Consider the following 23,722-nt stretch of genomic DNA (forward strand, 5'->3'; position numbering starts at 1 on the left):
TTGGAGCATGCAATTTTTTATTTGTCTCACATTCTATCAAACTCAGAAAGAAATTACTTGGTCCTTGAAAGAGAACTCCTTACGATGAAAATGGCCTGTAGATAAAGGAAGCAATTTTTTGGGGTACTCTTGAACCTTTTGAGATTTGACCAAACCACCTAAATCCCCAGTGCCTAAGGAACATGCAACGTCAGAACAGTCGACAGGCCCGCTGGGCTTATTTTTTCAATCACTATGTTTTCTATTTCACTTACATTTCAGGCTCCAAGAACATTTTAGCTGATGCCCTCTCCCGTCAATACCCTGAATCTTCAGTTCAGTATGTTAATAACATCTTATCTTCTCACAGCATTGTTGGATTAGCTCAATCATTTTTTGATAAAGTTCGAAGTAGCTACTCCAAAGCCTGGAAGATGGAATGGGCCACATTGCAAGGATGTCTCGTTTTTTAGAAGTCCTTACAGATTGAGGTTGCCTTGTCTTACAGTTTTCATCTACTGACTAACAGCCTGACTGAAGGCTTGAACCAGGGGCTTGAAGACTACCATCATTGTTTTTGCAATTTCCCCCAGAGTGATTGGTCATCTTTTTTTAAACCAGCTGAATTTTACTCTGCTCCTTTTTTGTCTTCATGGATTCCATTCCCATACTTTCCCTACTGATTTTTTGAACTCCTCCCATGGTCCTGCTGTGACCAGTTTCCTTCAGCTGTTATGGTCATTTGTCATCAAATTCTGGCTAATCTTCATAATTCTAAAATTAGAATGACACAATGAAACACTTTACTAACATCCATCGGACAGCTTCTCCCCTTTATCAGGTCGGAGATAGTGTTTACTTATATTCCACATTTTTACCATCTCACCTTTCCTTTAACAAGTTCAAACCCGGATTTTACAGGCCTTTCAAAATCACTCACACCACTAAACCTGTGGTTTTTCAAGTCCAGTTGCCAAGGCATTGGAGAGGCCATCCAATTTTTCATTCCTCCCAATTTAAACCCTATTGTGTAGATACTTTCAAACGTTTATTTACTTGACCTCCTTAAATCGTAAATCATACGTTCTTATATAGCGCCTTTCACCGTAAGATCTCAAGGCGCTTGCTTTGGGAACCCGTCCTGGCCTTTCCCTGCAAAATTACCCCTACTGGGCATCCCCAAGGTGAAGACCAGGCATCCCATCGCGGTGGGGCCGTAGTGGAGATTAAGCAAGCTATTGCTCAGAGTTGCAGAGTGTGAACACACGATTCGAGTAGGCACCGAGGCGAGAATTATCGAGTCCATGGACATTTTGAGCTCAAGGCCCTGCCACGTATTGAACCCTGGTCCCGGGTCTGACCTCTGCATCAGGGACTGCCTCCTCTAACCGGTGAGCCACACTTCTCCACTCCTTCTGTTCTAGTTGACCATGAACATGAGTATGACGTACAGGAGATTTGTGATCCCTGTCTTCATCGTATAGAACCCAATTCTTGATTTACTGGAAAGGGTACCCTACTAGTTAGCAGTCTTGGGAGGAAGCCGCTTCTGTTCATGCTCCTGTACCGGTTTGCAGATTTTTCGGCCAGTTCTCTCATAAATCGGGGCATATGTGGGGAGGTATACTGTGGCTCAACCACTTGCCTTAGTACCCTACTAGTTAGCAGTCTTGGGAGTAAGCCGCTTCTGTTCATGCTCCTGTACCGGTTTGCAGATTTTTCGGCCAGTTCTCTCATAAATCGGGGCATATGTGGGGAGGTATACTGTGGCTCAACCACTTGCCTTATACCTGAGTTCCTGTCGGGCGGGCACGATGTGCTGCGGGTGTCACCAGGGTGCACGTACTGCACACTGGTTGGTCGCTGAGCCGCAGGCCCACACTTACCTTAAAGCAGCTGACCTGCCTGTGCCATCGTGTCTCTTCCTGCAACCTGGGGGGGGGGAGACACACATGGAGGGTGCTAATTGGCTACTCCATACCCCCGGGTCTTCCTCTTCCCAGAACTTCCTGGAAGGACTTCTGGGCTTCAAGACAGCCCAATTCAAAATGATCACCCCATATTATTATCCACTACCTTCTCCCAATCCAAGATGGATTCCTAGTAAATTCCTGTTTGTGGCCTATATAAGGAATTCTGTCCAGCCTATTCCTTCTGTCACAGTTCTTAGTGCTCCTTGCCCTAGTGTTCATTCGCCCCTGTAGCTACTGGTTATTCTTCTCCTGTGATTCTTGTAATGCTTCTAAATCCTGCGTCCCCTTCCATGTGATTCCCTCTAGTTTTTTGTTCTGTTTTCTTCTAGTGGAATTGACTGCCTTTTTGGATATTTATTGCCCTCTGACTTTTTCCTCTGTTAGCTATCACACACATACCCTTGCAATATGGTGCAAGGTTTTGTGCATGGAATGAGGCAGAGGGGGTGAGATAAACAGCACATTATCTTACTTGATATGGCATTTTCCTTTGGTGCGACGCAGCACTGCACACCATCAAATATAACTAAATCTGGCCCATGGTTTCTCTCCCCCCCCTTTCGAGGTTTGTTTATAATAGACTTTCATGCATTGCAATATAACATTGCCGCGCAGTATATTTAACTATCACTGTATACTATGCGTGGTAGGTTGATATAGTATAGTTATTGGCAGCCACACTGGGCTGTTGGCACGATCCAGACCTGCGTCGCCATTCCAAAACACTGCCCTTTGTGCCGGATGATTTGTGGTCTGGCCAGGTGATTTAATGCCGTGGTGCCGGAAGCAGCTCTGTGACTGATGTGCATGCCATGTGGAAGGGGGGTTTGTAAATCTATAAATCACCAGCAGATCTGCAAGTCAGGGCTTTATTGTTGGATAAATATCACTGTGGTCAGATCCTGTTTTCATGTGGGTGGAAATCGAGAACAGGCCCAGACCCCAGCCAGCAGGCTCTGTACAGTGTTCAGTTGTTCACTCTAAGAAGTTTGTGCTGTCTCGCCTGCCTGTTTTCTGTCTAATGTGCACACTAACTTGAAAAAACTCTGTTTAACTGAGGAAGCACAAGTGGCTGGTTCCCTGTAATGCACCATTTTTTGTAATTGTTTTTTGACTGGCCATTTTTGATGAATGTTCTGTTTCTTCACAGCTACTTCAGCAGGCTCTGACAGATAAAAGAGGAAGGGGGTGCACTGGGAGTTGTTTCTTGGTCATGAAGTGGCAGTACTGAGGGAAGGAGAGTAGATGCTGAGGGGAGGGGAAAAGCGTGGATGCAAGGGGAGAGCCGAGAAGAGGTGAGATGACGTACCGGGGATGCAAATGCAAGGGATCCAAAGGTGTTAAGCCTGAGGAGAACAGAGGAGAGAGGACATGTGTGGTGGTAAGGGACGGCAGAGAAGAAAACGTGTCACAGGTATTACACCTGAGGAGAACAAAGGAGAGAGGACACGTTTAGTGGTAAAGGACGATACGGAAGAGAAGGTGTCGCAGGTGTTACACCTGAGGAGAACAAAGGAGAGAGGACACGTTTAGTGGTAAAGGATGGTAGGGAAGAAAAGGTGTCGCAGGTGTTACACCTGAGGAGAACAAAGGAGAGAGGACATGTGTGGTGTTAAGGTAAGGCAGAGAAGAGAAGGCATCGAAGGTGTTACACCTGAGGACAACAGAGGAGAGAGGACAAGTGTGGTGGTGAGGGACGGTAGAGAAGAGAAGGTGTAGCAGGTGTTACACCTGAGGGGAGCAGAGGCGAGAGGACACGTGTGGTGGTAAAGGACGGCAGAGAAGAAGAGGTGTCACAGGTGTTACACCTGAGGAGAACAAAGGAGAGAGGACACATGTGGTGTTAAGGGACAGCAGAGAAAAGAATGCGTCCCAGGTGTTACACCTTAGGAGAACAGAGGAAAGAGGACACATGTGGTGGTAAGGGACGGCAGAGAAGAGAAGTTGTCGCAGGTGTTACACCTGAGGAGAACAAAGGAGAGAGGACACGTCTGGTAGTAAGGGACAGGAGAGAGAAGGTATCACAGGTGTTACACCTGAGGAGTACAAAGTAGAGAGGACACATTTAGTGGTAAGGGACGGCAGAAAAGAGAATGTGTCGCAGATGTTATGCCTGAGGAGAACAGAGGAGAGAGGACACGTGTGGTGGTAAGGGACAGCAGAGAAAAGAAGGCGTCGCAGGTGTTACACCTGAGGAGAACAGAGGAGAGAGGACACCTGTGGTGGTAAGGGACGGCAGAGAAGAGAAGGCGTCGCAGGTGTTACACCTGAGAAGAAACAGAGGAGAGAGGACACATGCAGTGGTAAGGGAAGGCAGAGAAGAGAAGGCGTCGCTGGTGTTACACCTGAGGAGAAGAACGGAAAGAGGACACCTGTGGTGGTAAGGGACAGAAGAGAGGAGAAGGAGTCGCAGGTGTTACACCTGAGAAGAAGAAAGGAGAGAGGACATATGTGATGTTAAGGGACGGCAGAGAAGAGAAGGTGTCACAGGTGTTACACCTGAGGAGAAGAGAGGAGAGATGACACGTGTGGTGGTAAGGGACGGCAGAGAAGAGAAGGCGTCACAGGTGTTACACCTGAGGAGAAGAGAGGAGAGAGGACATGTGTGATAGTAAGGGACGGCACAGAAGAGAAGGCATCGCAGGTGTTACACCTGAGGAGAACATAGGAGAGAGGACACGTTGGTGGTAAGGGACGGCAGAGAAGAGAAGTCGTCACAGGTGTTACACCTGAGGAGAACAAAGGAGAGAGAACAATGTGGTAGTAAGGGACGGCAGAGAAGAGAAGGCGTCGCAGGTGTTACACCTGAGGAGAACAGAGGAGAGAGGACACGTGTGGTGGTAAGGGGCAGCAGAGAAAAGATGGCGTCGCAGGTGTTTCACCTGAGGAGAACAGAGGAGAGAGGACACGTGTGGTGGTAAGGTGCGGCTGAGAAGAGAAGGCTTCCCAGATGTTACACCTGAGTTGAACAGAAGAGCGAGGACACATGTGCTGGTAAAGGACGGCAGAGAAGAGAAGGCATCGGAGGTGTTACACCTGAGGAGAACAGAGGAGAGAGGACACGTGTGGTGGTAAGGGACGGCAGAGAGGAGAAGGCGTCGTGGTGTTACACCTGAGGAGAAAAAAGGAGAGAGGACATGTGTGGTAGTAAGGAACAGCAGAGAGAAGGTGTCACAGGTGTAAAACCTGAGGAGAACAGAGGAGAGAGGACACGTTTGGTGGTAAGGGATGGCAGAGAAGAGAAAGCGTCACAGTTGTTACACCTGAGGAGAACGGAGGAGAGAGGACATGTGTGGTGGTAAGGGACGGCAGAGAAGAGAAGGCGTCGCAGGTGTTACACCTGAGGAGAACAGAGGAGAGAGGACACGTACGGTGGTAAGGGACAGCAGAGAAGATAAGGCATTGCAGGTGTTACACCTGAGGAGAACATAGGAGGGAGGACATACGTGGTGATAAGGGACGGCAGAGAAGAGAAGGCGTCACAGGTGTTACACCTGAGGAGAACACAGGAGAGAGGACACGTGTGGTGGTAAGGTGCGGCTGAAAAGAGAAGGCTTCCCAGATGTTACACCTGAGTTGAAAAGAGGAGCGAGGGCACGTGTGCTGGTAAAGGACGGCAGAGAAGAGAAGGCGTCGGAGGTGTTACACCTGAGGAGAAAAAAGGAGAGAGGACACGTGTGGTGGTAAGGGACAGCAGAGAGAAGGTGTCACAGGTGTAAAACCTGAGGAGAACGGAGGAGAGAGGACACGTTTGGTGGTAAGGGATGGCAGAGAAGAGAAGGCGTCACAGTTGTTACACCTGAGGAGAACAGAGGAGATAGGACATGTGTGGTGGTAAGGGATGGCAGAGAAGAGAAGGCGTCGCAGGTGTTACACCTGAGGAGAACAGAGGAGAGAGGACACGTATGGTGGTAAGGGATGACAGAGAAGAGAAGGAGTTGCAGGTGTTACACCTGAGGAGAACATAGGAGGGAGGACATATGTGGTGATAAGGGACGGCAGAGAAGAGAAGGCGTCACAGGTGTTACACCTGAGGAGAAAAGAGGGGAGAGAAAACATGTGGTGGTAAGGGACGGCAGAGAAGAGAAGGCATCGCAGGTGTACACCTGAGGAGAACAAAGGAGAGAGGACATGTGTGGTGGTAAGGGACAGCAGAGAGAAGGTGTCACAGGTGTTACACCTGAGGAGTACAGAGGAGAGAGGACTCGTTTGGTGGTAAGGGACGGCAGAGAAGAGAAGGTGTCACAGGTGTTACATTTGAAAAGAACAGAGGAGAGAGGACACGTGTGGTGGTAAGGGAAGGAGAGAAGAGAAGGTGTCACAGGTGTTACACCTGAGGAGAAGAAAGGAGAGAGGACGCATGTGGTGGTAAGGGGCGGCAGAGAAGAGAAGGCGTCACAGGATATTACACCTGAGGAGAACAGAGGACAGTTGACACGTTTGGTGGTAAGGGATGGCAGAGAAGAGAAGGCGTCACAGGTGTTACAACTGAGGAGAACGGAGGAGAGAGGACACGTGTGGTGGTAACGGACAGCAGAGAAGAGAAGGCATCGCAGGTGTTACACCTGAGGAGAACAGAGGAGAGAGGACACTTGTGGTGGTAAGGTGCGGCGGAGAAGAGAAGGCGTCGCAGATGTTACTCCTGAGTTGAACAGAGGAGCAAGGAGACGTGTGGTGGTAAAGGACGGCAGAGAAGAGAAGGCGTTGGAGGTGTTACACCTGAGGAGAATAGAGCAGAGAGGAGACGTGTGGTGGTAAGGGACGGCAGAGAAAAGAAGCCGTTGCAGGTGTTACACCTGAAGATAAAAAAGGAGAGAGGACACGTGTGATGGTAAGGGACAGCAGAGACAAGGTGTCACAGGTGTTACTGATGGAGCAAGGATTCGCACGCAAAGTGCCTTGCTCACATTCAAGAACCTCGCCTAATGTATAATCATATTAATCCAGTTGTTCGTCATTTATTAAGCGTTTTCCCAAACACGCGGGTGTCCCCAGGATGCTTGCTTATATGTCTTTCCCATACTAACGAAGCTTGCACTAAGGAAACGGCTGCTTCGCTGAAATTCAGTCTGCGCATGCGTCGGTCATACCCATGTGATGTGACGCACTCGCATTCTGGAGGGAATCTATTGCACATGCGCACTGTTGCAAACATGGCCGCTTGTCTTTTACCACGCTCCGTGCTTGCTACAGCTGCTTCAGCCTATCTGTCTTTTCGCACTAAACTGTAATGCTATAGTTATTATAAAGTAAGGGATGTTTAGAATTTTATCATGGTATACAGTGTGAGCATTTTATATGTGATTTTAATTTGTTCTCGCTTACTTTTCATGTACCGCGTCTCTGGGGCTGGGAAATTCGGGAGCGGAGCCATACTTGAGGCTCTGCTGGGCTCCGACATGTGACCAGGGAGAAACTCTACTGCGCAGAAGCTGAAACAAGCCAGCTGGCTCCTGAAGCACAATGCGCCTGAGAAACTCTCTGGGAAGACCAAATCTCACCTTGGAAGAAGCAATTCTGTTGCTACCTATTATGAACTTTACTGTACTGCTGTATTCTTATGCATGGGAACGTGAACCCAAGGGGCGGGTAGGAAAATTTTAATATTTAGGATGGGAAAGTTGAATTCTAGGGGGTGGTAATGACCGCATCGCCTCTCCTGACCAATCATAATGTGAGAAACTGTCACTTGCAACAATAGTGGGTGGTCTGAGAGACCCCAAAACAGTATAACTGACCCGGTTTTCCATGGAAAAATTGTCCGACTTGTCCGAGTAGCAGACCTGTCACTGACCCTACGAACTCTATAGGTGCTCAATCTGAGAGTGCTGCGGAGCACTCTGTCCATACTTTCCACAAACTCCTAAGGGGTGGAAATAATCCTAAGTGCTGGCGAAGCACTTTGCTGGGGAAATTCGAAAACCCAATCGGGGTTGCTGGCGGATTACTTGCAGGAGAGGGGTAACGCAGGCGTTGCTGTCCGAAGCTGTAGGTGTTGGTCGTACCCTGGGAGGCCCAGTCTTGACCCAAAACCTGAGGGGTATCCTGTCCTGAACTGTCCTTGGGCTGTACCTGCTCACATTCTGGTATTCCAAATCCTTGAGGGTCCTTGTCCCCGTCTTTCCAAACTGACCCGTGGCCAGGGTTAGTCCTCACTCCTATTTAGGTAAATATAAACAGTGGGTTTGCGTTTTCTCATAGTCTTCTCTCACTTAGACTCATATCTTTTTCTCTTTCTTAAGGGAATATTCTTGACTTTGATATTTGTTTCTGAAATGCCAAATCATATATGTTTTGCTTATTAGATTTGTTCCACATCTCTCCCTACCTTTAGTACAGCACTAAACTGTCGAATTTATTAGTATGTTCCAATTTTTCCCTTTCCTTTAGTATGATTGCGGTGAACTTAGCAAGAATAGTCTAAAGAACTTAGGTTAAGTACATGTTTTAGGTCCCATTTATATCCTATGTCCTAGTATAAAGTTGCAGTGACTAGTCCTGTTCTAAATTCCTACCTTTAGTCTTCCCATATACTCAAATGGTCCTAGCTTTAATTCATAGTTACATAGTGGTTTTGATCTTAATGATTGACGTGTTACTCTGCATATCGCTTATTGCCTTGGCATATTTTCTTTGAACTTCTATATAAAACCTTTAACATCATCAGGTGTCTGTGGTCATTTTACAGAAATTGTGGATAAGTATGTTCTGATTTATAAAAGGTATTTTTCCTAGGTCCCCTGTCTACTATTCCCTGATAGCTCCAGATCTGTCATAAGTAATGTGCCTGTGGTAAGTCGGGTACAGTGGAGGAGTGTGGCTCAATGCTTAGAGCGGCAGACCTTGATGCAGAATGCTGGCCAGGGACCAGGGTTCGATTCCCGCCTCGGCGAGTTTCGGGCTTAAATTCCTCTGACCGGATATTCTCGCCTCAGTGCCGATTCTAAGCTTGGGTCCCACGCTGCAACTCTGGGCAATAGCTTGCTTAGTCTCCACAAAGGCCCCCGATGCACAAGGGATGCCTGGTTTCACCATGGGATGCCCAGGAGTGGACACCCCACAAGGAAAAGCCAGGAGGGGTTCCCTTGTGGTAGGAGTACAAGCGCTGGGATGCCTCCGGGTCACTGTTCGCGCTATACAAATATGCCACATTTACATTTACATTTACATGGTAAGCAGAGGTGTGAAGCCAAACCTTAATTGCTCATAGAAGCGTGCAGGAGGAGAAAAAGAAAATCTCACCCGGTTCACCCAAATGTCATTGTTGTATTGAATGCACGCCAGGGCCCAGTGCGTGTAAGAGATTGGTAACCTCGGTGACCCGGGTGAACTGCGCGCTCCATCAGTAATTTTCTGGTAGCAGAGGATGGTTAGGACTAGTTAGATTAGGTAGACAGGATAGCTGATAAATAAACCGTGAAAATAAAATGTGCTGCTGAAATTTCTATGCTGCTGATTTTTTTTATTACATTGATTTAAAGATTTTGAAATGTTTTAAGGATATATATGTCTATGTATATGAATGTTGCATTGCTGCTATTAGTGTGTATGCTATATTAACAAAAGAATTGTTTGTAAGTGTTCAGTGTAGTCCGAATCCCCGGGGAAGTATTTAGCTAACGGTGAGCAGAATCCGGTTAGCTGTTGAAGTCACTGGTTTGAGTCATTAGTGCAGGGTTAGGAATAACTGGAAGCACTAATTAGGACCTTTGGTTGCATCTGAGTAAATGATAGCTACGAGTCCTTTATAAAACTTTCATTGCGATATCACCTAGTAAGGGTCGCATACGGAAGGAGTAGTAGGGTCTCCGAGGCTTGAATGGTAAGTAAATTAGTCCGCTGGTGAAAGCCTGACTTAGTATATATCCCAGGAAGAAGTGGATAAGTCAGGGGAATAACAGGTTCTATTTTACGTATGTGAAAGGTTAGGCAAAGAAGTCTACCTCGAGTGAATGAAAAGTAGACAGAAGTGGTTTACAAGCAGCGAAAGAGAATTCTTTTATCTCTTTAGAACACTCAGACATAGTGGCAAACGTTGCGTGTTGTTGACTAAGATTTGCATTCGCACTTTAGGGAAAGTAAAAAGTTTCCGTTACCTTGTGAAGGAGGGAGTCGGTCGGAAGACTGCCCTGACGTCACTCCGTGCCGCGCTGGTATTGGTCAAGACAGCGGGTGTGTAGTGAAGCTGAATTTGTGAAGGAGGGGTGAGTGCCGAAGCGTGAGACTCTGTCTTGCGAAAAGGCCGCGCACCCATTGGTTAAGGATTTTTGTATTCTCCGAATTGATTGGGTACTACGAAATAAAAGTCGCGCTAGCATTGGAAGCACAAAGGTAAACAAAATTAATCAGGCCGAGTTAGAAGCGAGTCTGGAAAGTTGTATGTGGTATCCAGATTTTATACCGAATCCAAAGTAGCTAGGATTTCATAAGGAGCAGATTGTACGAGGTAGACCGCACATGATGTATGGAATAAAAAGGAAAATGTCATTTACTGATAAAATAAAGAATTTTTTCAAAACTGACAAGCCCATTAGAACGAGGGAAGGCGTGCTCATTCCCCCGCCAAATACTCCTGCCTCTTTGATGATGTTTGATAAAGGATACTATACCTGTGTATGGTTAGAAAACTGGGCAAAGTATACTGCAGATGACGGAGTCCTAGCATTCCCTGTTGAAGGTACATTTAATGGTCGGATTCTGTTTAACTTGAGGACCCGCATGAATGAATTACACCCTAGACCTAGGTTGACCCAGTACGAAGCCCTGGAAGAATGGGAGATTGAGGCTCTAGAAAGAGATAGACCCCGGATGGACAAGGGAGTAAGTAAATGGTATCCGAGGGTTCAAGCGCAAACCAAAGAGCAGAAAATGAAACAGTGGAGGCAAAACATGATGACAGAAGGATTGTTTCCAATGATGGGGGTGTTAGAAGAGGGGAAAGGAAAAAGTAAAGAAAAGACCCATCATTTAATGCCCGTGGGGGACTCAGAGGATGAGCACCTAGAAGATTTGTTAATGAAAAATCCACCTCCCTATGTTGCAGAATCAGAACCTGTGCATTCTCCAAACCCATTTTCGAAATATCCCAGATGTCGGAGGGATAGTGATACAGATGGAACGGGTACAGACAGTAAAACCAGTAATGGGGATGGGTTTTGCAGACCAAAATCTACGGTCCCAAATTATCAGCCGTTCGGAGAAGGTCCACCTCGGTTGGTCACTCCGACTGCTCCAAGTATTTATCCTCCCTTGGTACCTCAGGTATTGCATGACAATTCCGCAGAAAAGGCTTTACGAGAAAAGGAAAAAGAAGCCCTGGCTAGACAGCAAGATGATTTAGTTCGAACCATAGCCCAGATACATCCCCATCCTGATTCCCTGACTATTCCAGTAACTATTGGTCCTGCTATTCCTCTATACCGGGATGACCTGGCTAGTCCTCGTCCTCCTGTTATCTCCCCAATAATGCCAACTCCTAGCATTCCACTCCCGAGAAAAGAAATGCTCATAGATGATGATCAAGAAAGTGAATGTGAATCAGTGGTTCTGATGGATATGCCCATCAGGGAAAACAGAACTAGCATGTCAGGATCCAGAAGTCAGAATAAGGCAAAAGAGGTTCTGATTGGGAGTACGTCGGGGGTTAGGAGTGCCACAGTAGTATCCCCAGAAGAATTAGACAGATGGACCAAAGAGCTGGAGAAAGAGACCACTCCCCAACCCAAAGCATTAGAAATATATAAATTGAGAATAGAAATAGAAGAGATGATGGCTGGAAATGTGGGAGTGGAACGCCTGAACTCTTTCAGTGAAGAAGAGTTACTGTTCATCAGTAAAAACCTTACCCGAAACGCTAGGTTGCTCCATGAAAGGTTATTGGACACTGCCACAGAAATGGGGATAGATATCAGTCGCTCTAAAATTCTTCAGAAACCCTACAGAGTAGATTTTTCTGACAAAGACTTGGAAAGCTTAAATGTAATGGGAAAACAGATCCAAATAAAAGAATTACTGAAACTCTTACAGAAATGGGGGGATGTAGGAAAGTGGAGAACCCGGTGGGCAAAGAAAAAGGAAGACAGTAGAGTGAAATCACAAGCTTCAGAATATGTACTGAAAGAAGTAACTCCCGCAGAAAAATTGTGTCCCATGAGAGAGGTCCCGGGGGGAAAATATGTCCATGTCCCTTGGTCCCGACAGGATATTGTGTCATTTACTAATGACTTCCCGAAATTACGGGAGAAACCAGTCGACTGGTACAGACAGGTCGAGCGATTCGTAAAAGTTCAGAAATGTCTTTTGAAAGACCTGGATGGGTTTTTCGACATTGTGGTTCCTGTAGATTTGTGGACCGACTGCAAAATTGAAATTGATTGGCCCAGTGAGGAATATGCAAGAGACGACAAAACAGGAGCTCCCTCGCCTGAAGTAATGAGGAAGTATGAACAAGTCATACACTACCTCAAGAAAAAGGTGCCAGCAAAGGAAACAGATTGGACCAGAATAGATAGAACCACCCAAGAACGCGATGAAACTGTCCATTCCTTTTATGAAAGGTTACTGCAAGTATTCAAAACTTACAGTGGTATCGATAATGTAGACATGAAAGACATGACCCATTTCAGTTACAGATTTGTGCTAGGATTAAGGCCTGAAATATCACAATGGATTCGAGATAATAAAATCAGTTGGCAGGGAAAACCTATAGATGATGTCTTGAAATACGCAAAATATTGCGAAGATGAAATTGAAAATAAAAAGAAGGCTCTCAAGGAAAAGGTAATGTGGGCACAGGTGAAATTGGCTAAACAGCAGGAAAACCAGTTAAGTAAATTAAATTCTAATAATAATGCTCAGAATGCCACTGCTGGGGGAGGAGGGAAGCCCCGAGCTAAAATGAGTCGGGAAGAGGCTATGAAGAAGTTTCCCTGCCATGGGTGCGGCCAGATAGGGCATTGGAGAGACGAGTGTCCACACCTGCAGGCCGGTAATGCCCCTGTAAATGGTTTAAATCCACAGGTGCAGAAAGAGGGGACAAGAAAGAACCAGCAACAGGTAAAATTACCTCCAGTACCTCGCGCTCCTAGACAAAATTTTAAGAATCAGGGTCAGCAGAATGAGAGGGCGGAAGTATGGGAAGTCAAGAATGAAAGAGATGCAGTCATTCCACAGTATCTGTTAAATGATTCCTTTCTTTGCGAAGATCAAGATTGACGGGGCCTGACAGGGGAGGACGAGGAGTGCGTGCTTGGCGCCTCCTTACCGGTAGACCAGACTGGACCATACATTGAAGGAAAGGTTGAAGGAAATGACATCACCTTTCTGTTGGACACTGGTGCTACCAGATCTACTGTAAGAACAGTGGATGTTCCTAACCTACCCCTCTCGGGAGAAGCGATCCAAGTAGTGGGCGTCTCCAATCAAATAATAAGTACTCCAGTAACTGAACCAATGGAAATTTCTATAGGAAATTTTAAAGAAATGCACAGATTTGTGGTCTGTGATTCCAGTCCTGTGAACCTGTTAGGACGTGATTTGTTGTGTAAGATGAACTGCACCATCTATTGCACACCAAAGGGCGTCGAGGTTCAGACCCCAGATGAAGATGGTCTGTACAAACTGATGTTGGTCAGACAAGATTCTGATATTAAACCTTTAACAGTTGAGGATTTACCTGAAGAGCTCCAGTTAAGAGTAGTACCCGAAGTGTGGGATTTCTCAGGAAAGGATGTAGGCTTGATGGCAAATGTGGACCCAGTTAAAATAACAATAAAAACGAATGCTGTATACCCCAAAACCAGACAGTACAAAATGAGTGCAGAAGTGAAAGCAGGAGTAGCGACTGAGATTACCAGGCTGCTCGAAGCAGAAATAATAGAGGAAGTGATGAGCAGTCCCTGTAATTCACCTATCATTGGGATCAAAAAGCCTAGTGGAAAATACCGGGTGGTGCAAGATTTGCGCAAGGTAAACCAAATTGTTGTGCCTTGCTGTCCTGTTGTGCCCAACCCTGCAGTGATACTATATCAGATTCCCTGGAATGCAGAATGGTTCACTGTCATCGACCTGTGCCATGCATTCTTTTCCATCCCATTGCATCCAGAAAGCAAGTTCCTTTTTAGTTTTGAATTTGACAGTCATATCTATGTCTGGAATCGTGTCCCCCAGGGGTACACCGAAAGTCCATCGATTTTCAACCAGATACTAAAAAAGTGCCTTGAAACCCTAGTGCTGCCGAGAGAGTCTGTTTTGGTGCAGTACATAGATGACCTATTAGTGGCATCTAAAACCCAGACGGACTGTGTCACCGACACAATTGCCTTGCTGAATCACCTAGGAAAAGGAGGACATAAAGTGTCGCCTGACAAGTTACAATTTTGTAAGAACTCAGTGAAGTATCTGGGGCACCAGATAGAAAAAGGAATCAGGAAAGTTACTACAGAAAGAATCAAAATAATTAAAGCAATGGAACTGCCCAGAACTCAGAAAGAGGTGAGAATGTTCCTAGGAGTTGTGGGTTACTGCAGACAATGGATTGTAGGATTTGCAGCTCTAGCAAAACCCCTGATAAAAATGACCAAGAAAGGAGTAGAAGACCCCGTCAGTTGGGACAGTGAAAGCATGAACGCTTGGGTAACTTTGAGAAACTGTCTATGTACCGCTCCTGCATTGGGTATGCCTGATTACACTAAGTCCTTTGAGCTATTCTGTGACACGAGAGAGAATTGTGCTCTTTCAGTCCTGACCCAGGAGCACGGATTAGTTAGACGACCGGTGGCCTATTTTTCGGCCACCCTAGATCCGGTGGCTGCCGGATTACCTGGTTGCCTGAAAGCAGTGGCTGCTACCTGCGTCAGTCTGGAACAGAGTGAGAACATTGTCATGGGACATCACGTCACTGTATATGTTCCTCATTCTGTTGTAATCCTACTGACTAGAACTAAGACCCAGTACCTCACACCTAGTCGGCTGACTAAGTATGAGAGAATTTTGATTGGTGCTGAAAATGTAACCATTTCCCGGTGCAATGTCCTAAACCCTGCGACCCTGTTACCTGTCCCTCTGGATGTAGAAATTGAAGAGGGAGGGGAACATAATTGCATCGATTTAACTGAGTTCAGTACTAAGCCCCGTCCTGACATCCGTGAGATAGCTTTACTTGATGGAGATCTTACCGTCTTTGTAGATGGCTCGTGTTTAAGACATGAAAGTGGAAGACTGTGTGCTGCATATGCTGTGGTCACATTGACGGAAACCATAGAAGCATCTTACCTATGCGAAGTGAAATCTGCACAAGTGGCAGAGCTCATTGCGCTAACAAGAGCATGTAAGAGGGGTAAGAACAAAAGAATAACTGTTTACACCGACAGCCAGTACTGTAACGGGGTTGTTCATGACTTCGGCCAATTGTGGTTGCAAAGAGAATTCATGACTTCCTCAGGCACCCCTATCAGAAATGGAAAGGTGGTGCATAACTTACTGGAAGCTATCCAATTGCCCAAAGAATTGGCTGTGGTCAAGTGCGCGGCTCACAAATCTGGAAATGATGATGTGACCGCCGGTAATAGGTACGCTGACCAAATTGCCCAATTTTGCGCCCAGGTGGGCAGCAGATGGATGCAAATTGAGAGATGATGGTGTGGTGGTAAACTCGACTGGGGTGCCTGTACTGCCTGATAGCTTGATAGACCCCATGATCAGAATGATACATGAACCAACACATATGGGAAGGGACGCAATGTGTCGGGTGTTTGACAAGGTGTTCTATAATTCAAGATTCAGGAACCAGGCGGAAAGGCTTTGCCAGAGGTGCCTAGTGTGTCAGCAATTCAATGCAGGAAAAAGGACTGTAGTAGAACAGAGTACTATTGGAAAGGCAGTAGGTCCCTTTGTCAGAATGCAGGCAGACTTTATAACAATGCCTAGGTGTCAAGGGTATAGATACATCTTAGTCATAGTTTGCCTATTCTCCCGGTGGGTGGAGGCCTATCCCGCAAAGAAAAATGATGCCCTAACTACAGCCAAATTATTGCTCAGGGAGTTGATACCTAGGTACGGAATTCCTGAGACAATCGAAACGGACCAAGGTGGGCATTTTGCCAATGATGTCCTAGTGGAACTCTGTAAAGAATTCAAAATGAAGCAAAGACTGCATTGTGCCTACCGTCCAGAGGCTTCTGGGGTAGTGGAGCAAATAAATGGCGCCCTGAAATCCAGATTTGCCAAAATGTGTGATTCCACAAAGATGAACTGGATAGAGGCTTTACCCCTTGTGCTGATGAGTTTGAGAAGTATCCCGAACCGAAAAACTGGCCTGAGCCCCCATGAAGTGTTAATGGGAAGAGTGATGCGGCAGGCATGGGTACCCGGACACAAACTGCTAAGCATTTCTGATGATATGGTATTAGAATACTGCAAGCAGCTGGGTGACCAAGTGCGTTCTCTCTCTCAGCAGATTGGAGAGACAGCTGACGAATGGCCAAAGACTCCAGCACATAAACTGCAACCAGGAGATTGGGTGGCGTTAAAGAAACACACCCGGAGCAGTTGCCTGAAACCGAGGTGGGGAAAGCCAAGACAAGTGATCCTCGTCACTACAACTGCTGTAAAGTGTGCTGGTGTACCGAAGTGGATCCACGCCAGCCACACGAAGCGGGTAACTGGAGAAAACGCGACTGGAGCTGAAGGCAGCGCAGCTGAAGAGGCTTCCGAGGAGGAGAGTCCGGAGCTAGCTGACATCGAACTGCCGAGCACAAGTCGAGACGTTGAGTGGTTCGCCGCCGACGACCAGGTTCATGATCCAATACGAACCAGGAAATATTCCTACTTAGACAGTGAGTGGGATAGCCCAGGTGAGCTAGAAATAGAAGAAGGAGAAGGTCAGGTCAACGAGAATCACATCACACCTGATCAGGAAATAGGCCAAGTAGGGTCAGATCAAAACATCGAGACTCCTCCTGAAACTCCGGAGTCTGGAGAGGGACAGATAATAATTAGAGCTGACGTTCATGCAGAAGAAAACAAAGAAATCGAAGAGCATGAACAGGAACAGATAGAAATAGACCAACGTGTTCAGGCAACCGAAATAAAATCAACCGGAAATAAAAAGCAAGTACGATTTGAACCTGAACAGGATCAGATTAGGGACCAGGCAGAAGAAATAGATGAAAGACCTGGAACTAGTCAGACAGGTAGGGAAACAGAAGTGCCACAACAAAAAGTAAAAAGAGTGCACGAAGAAGGCCAAGTTTCCTCAACTACTGGGAGGCACGGAGGCAGAAGTGCACCCCGATACGTCAAAAGACTGAGGCTCAGACTAAAGACAGTCGAAGAAAAACTGAAAGACCGAAAAAGGGCTGAAAGTGAAAGAAAGGCAGCCCGAGGCAAGTCGCTAAGAAAGAGCGACAGAGTAAAGAAGCAGAATCGACTGTATCGGAGCCCTGAATGGACTTACTTGGTGTTGGAGGAAATTGATGAGCCCCACCACAGTGGCAAAAGTGACGAAGAGTCCATCACTGATCGGAGTTCTGACGAAGACCCTCCTTGAGAGAGCCTCGAAGTGAGCCTCTGGTACAAAGAAACGAAGAAGGGTAGCAAAAGCCACCTGTAAGCTAAAATGTCTGATTCGAATGTCTCTGGAAGGTCCAGATTTGGGTGTTGCAAAACCTGTTGTAAAATATGCTTATGTAGTATAGCTATGCTGATAGTGATGTGGATAGGACTAACAGTTTTCCTACCTTTTATGATAAGTAAAAATCCTAACTTGTCCCCTACTGAACCAGAAGCAGTAGACGTAGGGGCCGTACAGACTGCAGAGACACCACGAAGCTTAGAAAGACGTGACAAACAAGTGAGTCTGACACACACACAACCTAATTTAGAAGCATCAGATGAGGATGGACTACACTTTCACAAAATGAGAAACAGGACGCATTTAAATGTTTTTGCTAACTTGTTAGTGCATTACGTAGAAGCTATGGAAATAGAGGACTGTTATGTCTGCATGAAGCTACCAACCTCAGTGGCTGAAGGCGTGACATATCACCATCTACCTTTAACCTATGGAATTTCCTGTAGTATATTAGCTAGCTTGTTTTATAGGAGCACTTTGCAGTACTATTATTCAAATGCTGACGTAGTATTTTCTGAACTTCCCATTAGAGGACACCTGAACCTTGTACATGTTAGGAGTGAGGTGACCCGTTATATGGGAGAATATTTTCTGACTATAGGCAACATAGATTTAGACGAAGCAAGACAAGCTAATCTGACCTGTTCTCTGCAAGAGCAGGAAAAGATGTTCATAAAGATGGCAGACAGAAGGAGAGAAAAGTTTCAGAAGAAGGCAAATGACGAAAAGGATAGAGTCCCTAGGTGGGCTGAGCACATGGATAACACCTCGCAAGGCGAAGCTAATCCTGCCTTGTTGTTGGATTTTGAACGAAAAGGGAAACTTTGTATACATAGGGAAAAGACAGAGTACTATAACAATGTATTCATCGGTTCCAGCGAGTGTGAACATAATTACAAGGTAATTGGAGGTTGGTGTTTCAAAAATGGGTCAGAACCTGTGTTTCCCGGAATATATTATATATGTGGGAACAAGGCTTATTTCAAATTACCGGACCACTGGTATGGAAGCTGCTACTTTGGCATTGTTTTCCCGAAAATATACCATGTGAATAATGCAGCTGGAAGCGATGAAGAGGCTAATGGCTTAGTGCGTAGTAAACGTGAGAGTGTAGGTGAAATTATAGGTGATATTTTTAGTGCACTGATACCTGGAATGGGGGTAAATTGTCTACAGTAGTGGACCGGTTATCAACGGACACTGCTGCTGGATTCCTGATGGTCAATACTGAAATGGTTGCGATCAGATCAATGGTTTTGCAAAACCGCCTTGCTCTTGACACCCTATTAGCAAAAGAGGGCGGAGTCTGTAGAATGCTGAAAGCGCAACATTGTTGCACTTACATTCCTGATAAAAGTATTGAATTAAAGCAATATGTGAAGAACATAACTAATTTGGAAAAAGAACTCAAACCATTGGAGGTTGACAGTGCCTGGACGAGACTGACTGGAGGTCTCTCCTCTATAGGTAGTTGGCTTTCTAACCTAGGTAGAAATGTTTTGTGGAAAATACTGATGCCAATAGTTGTAATAGGCGTGGTTGTATTGATCATCTTCATCTGCTGCAAATGCCAGAAATGCAAAAAGAAGTATCAAGTAAATAAGAGGGGGGTGAAGAGGAATATTGATGAACTAGAATTAGAAGAATTGAGGAATGAGATCTACAAAAAGGTGAAAAATCACCACTATCATAGAGAAGCTGAAAGAAAAATCAACAATAAGTTTGTTGAAATACAAATGAGTGATGTGGATGAATGAAAAAGTTGGCATCTGTTTCCTTTATGTGGTGATGATAGTAAATATCATCAAAGAGGGGATTGATGGAGCAAGGATTCGCACGCAAAGTGCCTTGCTCACATTCAAGAACCTCGCCTAATGTATAATCATAATAATCCAGTTGTTCGTCATTTATTAAGCGTTTTCCCAAACACGCGGGTGTCCCCAGGATGCTTGCTTATATGTCTTTCCCATACTAACGAAGCTTGCACTAAAGAAACGGCTGCTTCGCTGAAATTCAGTCTGCGCATGCGTCGGTCATACCCATGTGATGTGACGCACTCGCATTCTGGAGGGAATCTATTGCACATGCGCACTGTTGCAAACATGGCCGCTTGTCTTTTACCACGCTCCGTGCTTGCTACAGCTGCTTCAGCCTATCTGTCTTTTCGCACTAAACTGTAATGCTATAGTTATTATAAAGTAAGGGATGTTTAGAATTTTATCATGGTATACAGTGTGAGCATTTTATATGTGATTTTAATTTGTTCTCGCTTACTTTTCATGTACCGCGTCTCTGGGGCTGGGAAATTCGGGAGCGGAGCCATACTTGAAGCTCTGCTGGGCTCCGACATGTGACCAGGGAGAAACTCTACTGCGCAGAAGCTGAAACAAGCCAGCTGGCTCCTGAAGCACAATGCGCCTGAGAAACTCTCTGGGAAGACCAAATCTCACCTTGGAAGAAGCAATTCTGTTGCTACCTATTATGAACTTTACTGTACTGCTGTATTCTTATGCATGGGAACGTGAACCCAAGGGGCGGGGCGGAAAATTTTAATATTTAGGATGGGAAAGTTGAATTCTAGGGGGTGGTAATGACCGCATCGCCTCTCCTGACCAATCATAATGTGAGAAACTGTCACTTGCAACAATAGTGGGTGGTCTGAGAGACCCCAAAACAGTATAACTGACCCGGTTTTCCATGGAAAAATTGTCCGACTTGTCCGAGTAGCAGACCTGTCACTGACCCTACGAACTCTATAGGTGCTCAATCTGAGAGTGCTGCGGAGCACTCTGTCCATACTTTCCACAAACTCCTAAGGGGTGGAAATAATCCTAAGTGCTGGCGAAGCACTTTGCTGGGGAAATTCGAAAACCCAATCGGGGTTGCTGGCGGATTACTTGCAGGAGAGGGGTAATGCAGGCGTTGCTGTCCGAAGCTGTAGGTGTTGATCGTGCCCTGGGAGGCCCAGTCTTGACCCAAAACCTGAGGGGTATCCTGTCCTGAACTGTCCTTGGGCTGTACCTGCTCACACTCTGGTATTCCAAATCCTTGAGGGTCCTTGTCCCCGTCTTTCCAAACTGACCCGTGGCCAGGGTTAGTCCTCACTCCTATTTAGGTAAATATAAACAGTGGGTTTGCGTTTTCTCATAGTCTTCTCTCACTTAGACTCATATCTTTTTCTCTTTCTTAAGGGAATATTCTTGACTTTGATATTTGGTTCTGGAATGCCAAATCATATATGTTTTGCTTATTAGATTTGTTCCACATCTCTCCCTACCTTTAGTACAGCACTAAACTGTCGAATTTATTAGTATGTTCCAATTTTTCCCTTTCCTTTAGTATGATTGCGTTGAACTTAGCAAGAATAGTCTAAAGAACTTAGGTTAAGTACATGTTTTAGGTCCCATTTATATCCTATGTCCTAGTATAAAGTTGCAGTGACTAGTCCTGTTCTAAATTCCTACCTTTAGTCTTCCCATATACTCAAATGGTCCTAGCTTTAATTCATAGTTACATAGTGGTTTTGATCTTAATGATTGACGTGTTACTCTGCATATCGCTTATTGCCTTGGCATATTTTCTTTGAACTTCTATATAAAACCTTTAACATCATCAGGTGTCTGTGGTCATTTTACAGAAATTGTGGATAAGTATGTTCTGATTTATAAAAGGTATTTTTCCTAGCTCCCCTGTCTACTATTCCCTGATAGCTCCAGATCTGTCATAAGTAATGTGCCTGTGGTAAGTCGGGTACATGGTAAGCAGAGGTGTGAAGCCAAACCTTAATTGCTCACAGAAGCGTGCAGGAGGAGAAAAAGAAAATCTCACCCGGTTCACCCAAATGTCATTGTTGTATTGAATGCACGCCAGGGCCCAGTGCGTGTAAGAGATTGGTAACCTCGGTGACCCGGGTGAACTGCGCGCTCTATCATTACAACTGAGGAGAACAGAGGAGAGAGGACACGTTTAGTGGTAAGGGACGGCAGAGAAGAGAAGGCGTCACAGGTGTTACACATGAGGAGAACAGAGGAGAGAGGACATGTGTGGTGGTAAGGGATGGCAGAGAAGAGAAGGCGTCGCAGGTGTTATACCTGAGGAGAACATAGGAGGGAGGCCACATGTGGTGGTAAGGGACGGCAGAGAAGAGAAGGCGTCACAGGTGTTACACCTGAGGAGAACACAGGAGAGAGGACACGTGTGGTGGTAAGGGACTGCAGAGAAGAGAAGGCATCACAGGTGTTACACCTGAGGAGAACACAGGAGAGAGGACACGTGTGGTGGTAAGGGACGGCAGAGAAGAGAAGGCGTCACAGGTGTTACACCTGAGGAGAGACGGGAGAGGACACGTGTGGTGGTAAGGGACGGCAGAGAAGAGAAGGCGTCACAGGTGTTACACCTGAGGAGAACAGAGGAGAGAGGACACGTGTCGTGGTAAGGGACAGGAGAGAAGAGAAGGTGTCACAGGTGTTACACCTGAGGAGAAGAAAGGAGAGAGGACACGTGTGGTGGTAAGGGACGGCAGAGAAGAGAAGGTGTCACAGGTGTTACACCTGAGGAGAACGTAGGAGAGAGGACACGTGTGGTGGTAAGGGACGGAGGAGAAGAGAAGGCATCACAGGTGTTACACCTGAGGAGAACAAAGAATAGAAGAGGGAAGGACAGTAGTCATTCTACCAGTCTCCCGGTGACAGGTTGTGCCAAAACTCGGAAGCATCTCAGAAAGGTTGTGCCACTGTGTAGTGCCCTATGAAGGGTTCTGATCCTAAAAGCTTGTCAGGCAGTATGTCTTGTAGTGTCAGGTAGGCTACACCGAGGTTTTCTGGGTAATATTTCAAGAAACATTGGTGGAGCAAATCTTAGGAGAGCACTGTGGGTAATGAGTGGGATGCTAAAGCCATTCGCGTTCTGGAAGCGCTTGGTGGGCGGCACTGTCATAATGCAGCGCCCCGTGCTTGTTTTTATGCGCCTGCAGTGTGTAAAGGGAATTAATTGTATTATTTTAGACGCACTGTTCAGCAAAAGAAATAGGTAAACTTTCCCCACTGTAAACAACAAGCTCGTACCCCAAGAAATATCGGTTTAATGAATGAAGTTAGTTCGGCTGTGCTCTGAGCCAGGGCAGCCCATCATGACACGGCCCTAGAAGCCAATTCTTGGCCTATAAGGGGGAGGGGCTGATGGGCTCAGAGAGACGCAAACTGAGACAGCCTTGTGCTGGGGACTTTTCTGGCCATTTATATTTTGCAGATGTTTTTAGCACGGAAGTCCATACAGTTAACATTGTACAGCGATATCTAAGTTTATTAATACATTTACAAGCGCAGAACAGATCTCATTGGTTTTTAGGGCGCTGCACAAATGTTTTGGTAAATTAGACTTTGATAAGGGTAAGTTAGTATGAAAACATTGTTTACAACATCTTAGAAAGAAATGCAGTGATCCCATAGTAAGGGGGTGAACAGCGGACCGCTGAACCTGTGGTGGTGGTTCGGTGACAGTTGGGGACCCCCACACCAGTGGTCCGATCCCTGCATTACAACTACGGTGGTTGGACCTCCATGTTGCTGGCAGTGAGGAAACTAAAGGGGCCCTACAGAGCCCCCTATTTGCCCCAGGCCATGGGGAGGTATGGAGGGGGGAACATGGTGTACCCCCCTGTCTGCATGCACGCCCAGTTCCAATGATGAAGCTCCTAATATGGCGGGCTGCCGGCTGTTTGGGACCAGGGCGGTGGTCTGACACCCCGCTCCGCACTGCCAAACTCGTAATCAGGTCCTCAGCTGGTTACAATGTATTCGTATTATGTCATAGGGCACAACAAATGCCATTTTGCTCTTTATATCTGTAGTTTATCTACAGCCTTGAGAAAGCCTCAGGCTTGAATGGTTGGTCTCCTGCATTCCAGGACGAGCCAGCCTTCAGGATAGACAGGTATTCTATAGGTGTAAAGGACTACACACACACTTTCTGTAGAGCTTCACTCCCGGATGATATCCCAACGATTATGTAATTAAAGTATGGCACAAATGCAATAGGTAGTTGCCAAGTTTTAGTATTTTAGTAGAAGAGCAGCGCCACCTAAAAACTCAAAAAAGAAATAGGATGTGCAGCCAGACTGACACCCAGGACGCCATTATTG

The sequence above is a fragment of the Lissotriton vulgaris genome, chromosome 4_1, assembly GCF_964263255.1.
Source record: "Lissotriton vulgaris chromosome 4_1, aLisVul1.2, whole genome shotgun sequence".
In the NCBI taxonomy this organism is placed as follows: domain Eukaryota; kingdom Metazoa; phylum Chordata; class Amphibia; order Caudata; family Salamandridae; genus Lissotriton; species Lissotriton vulgaris.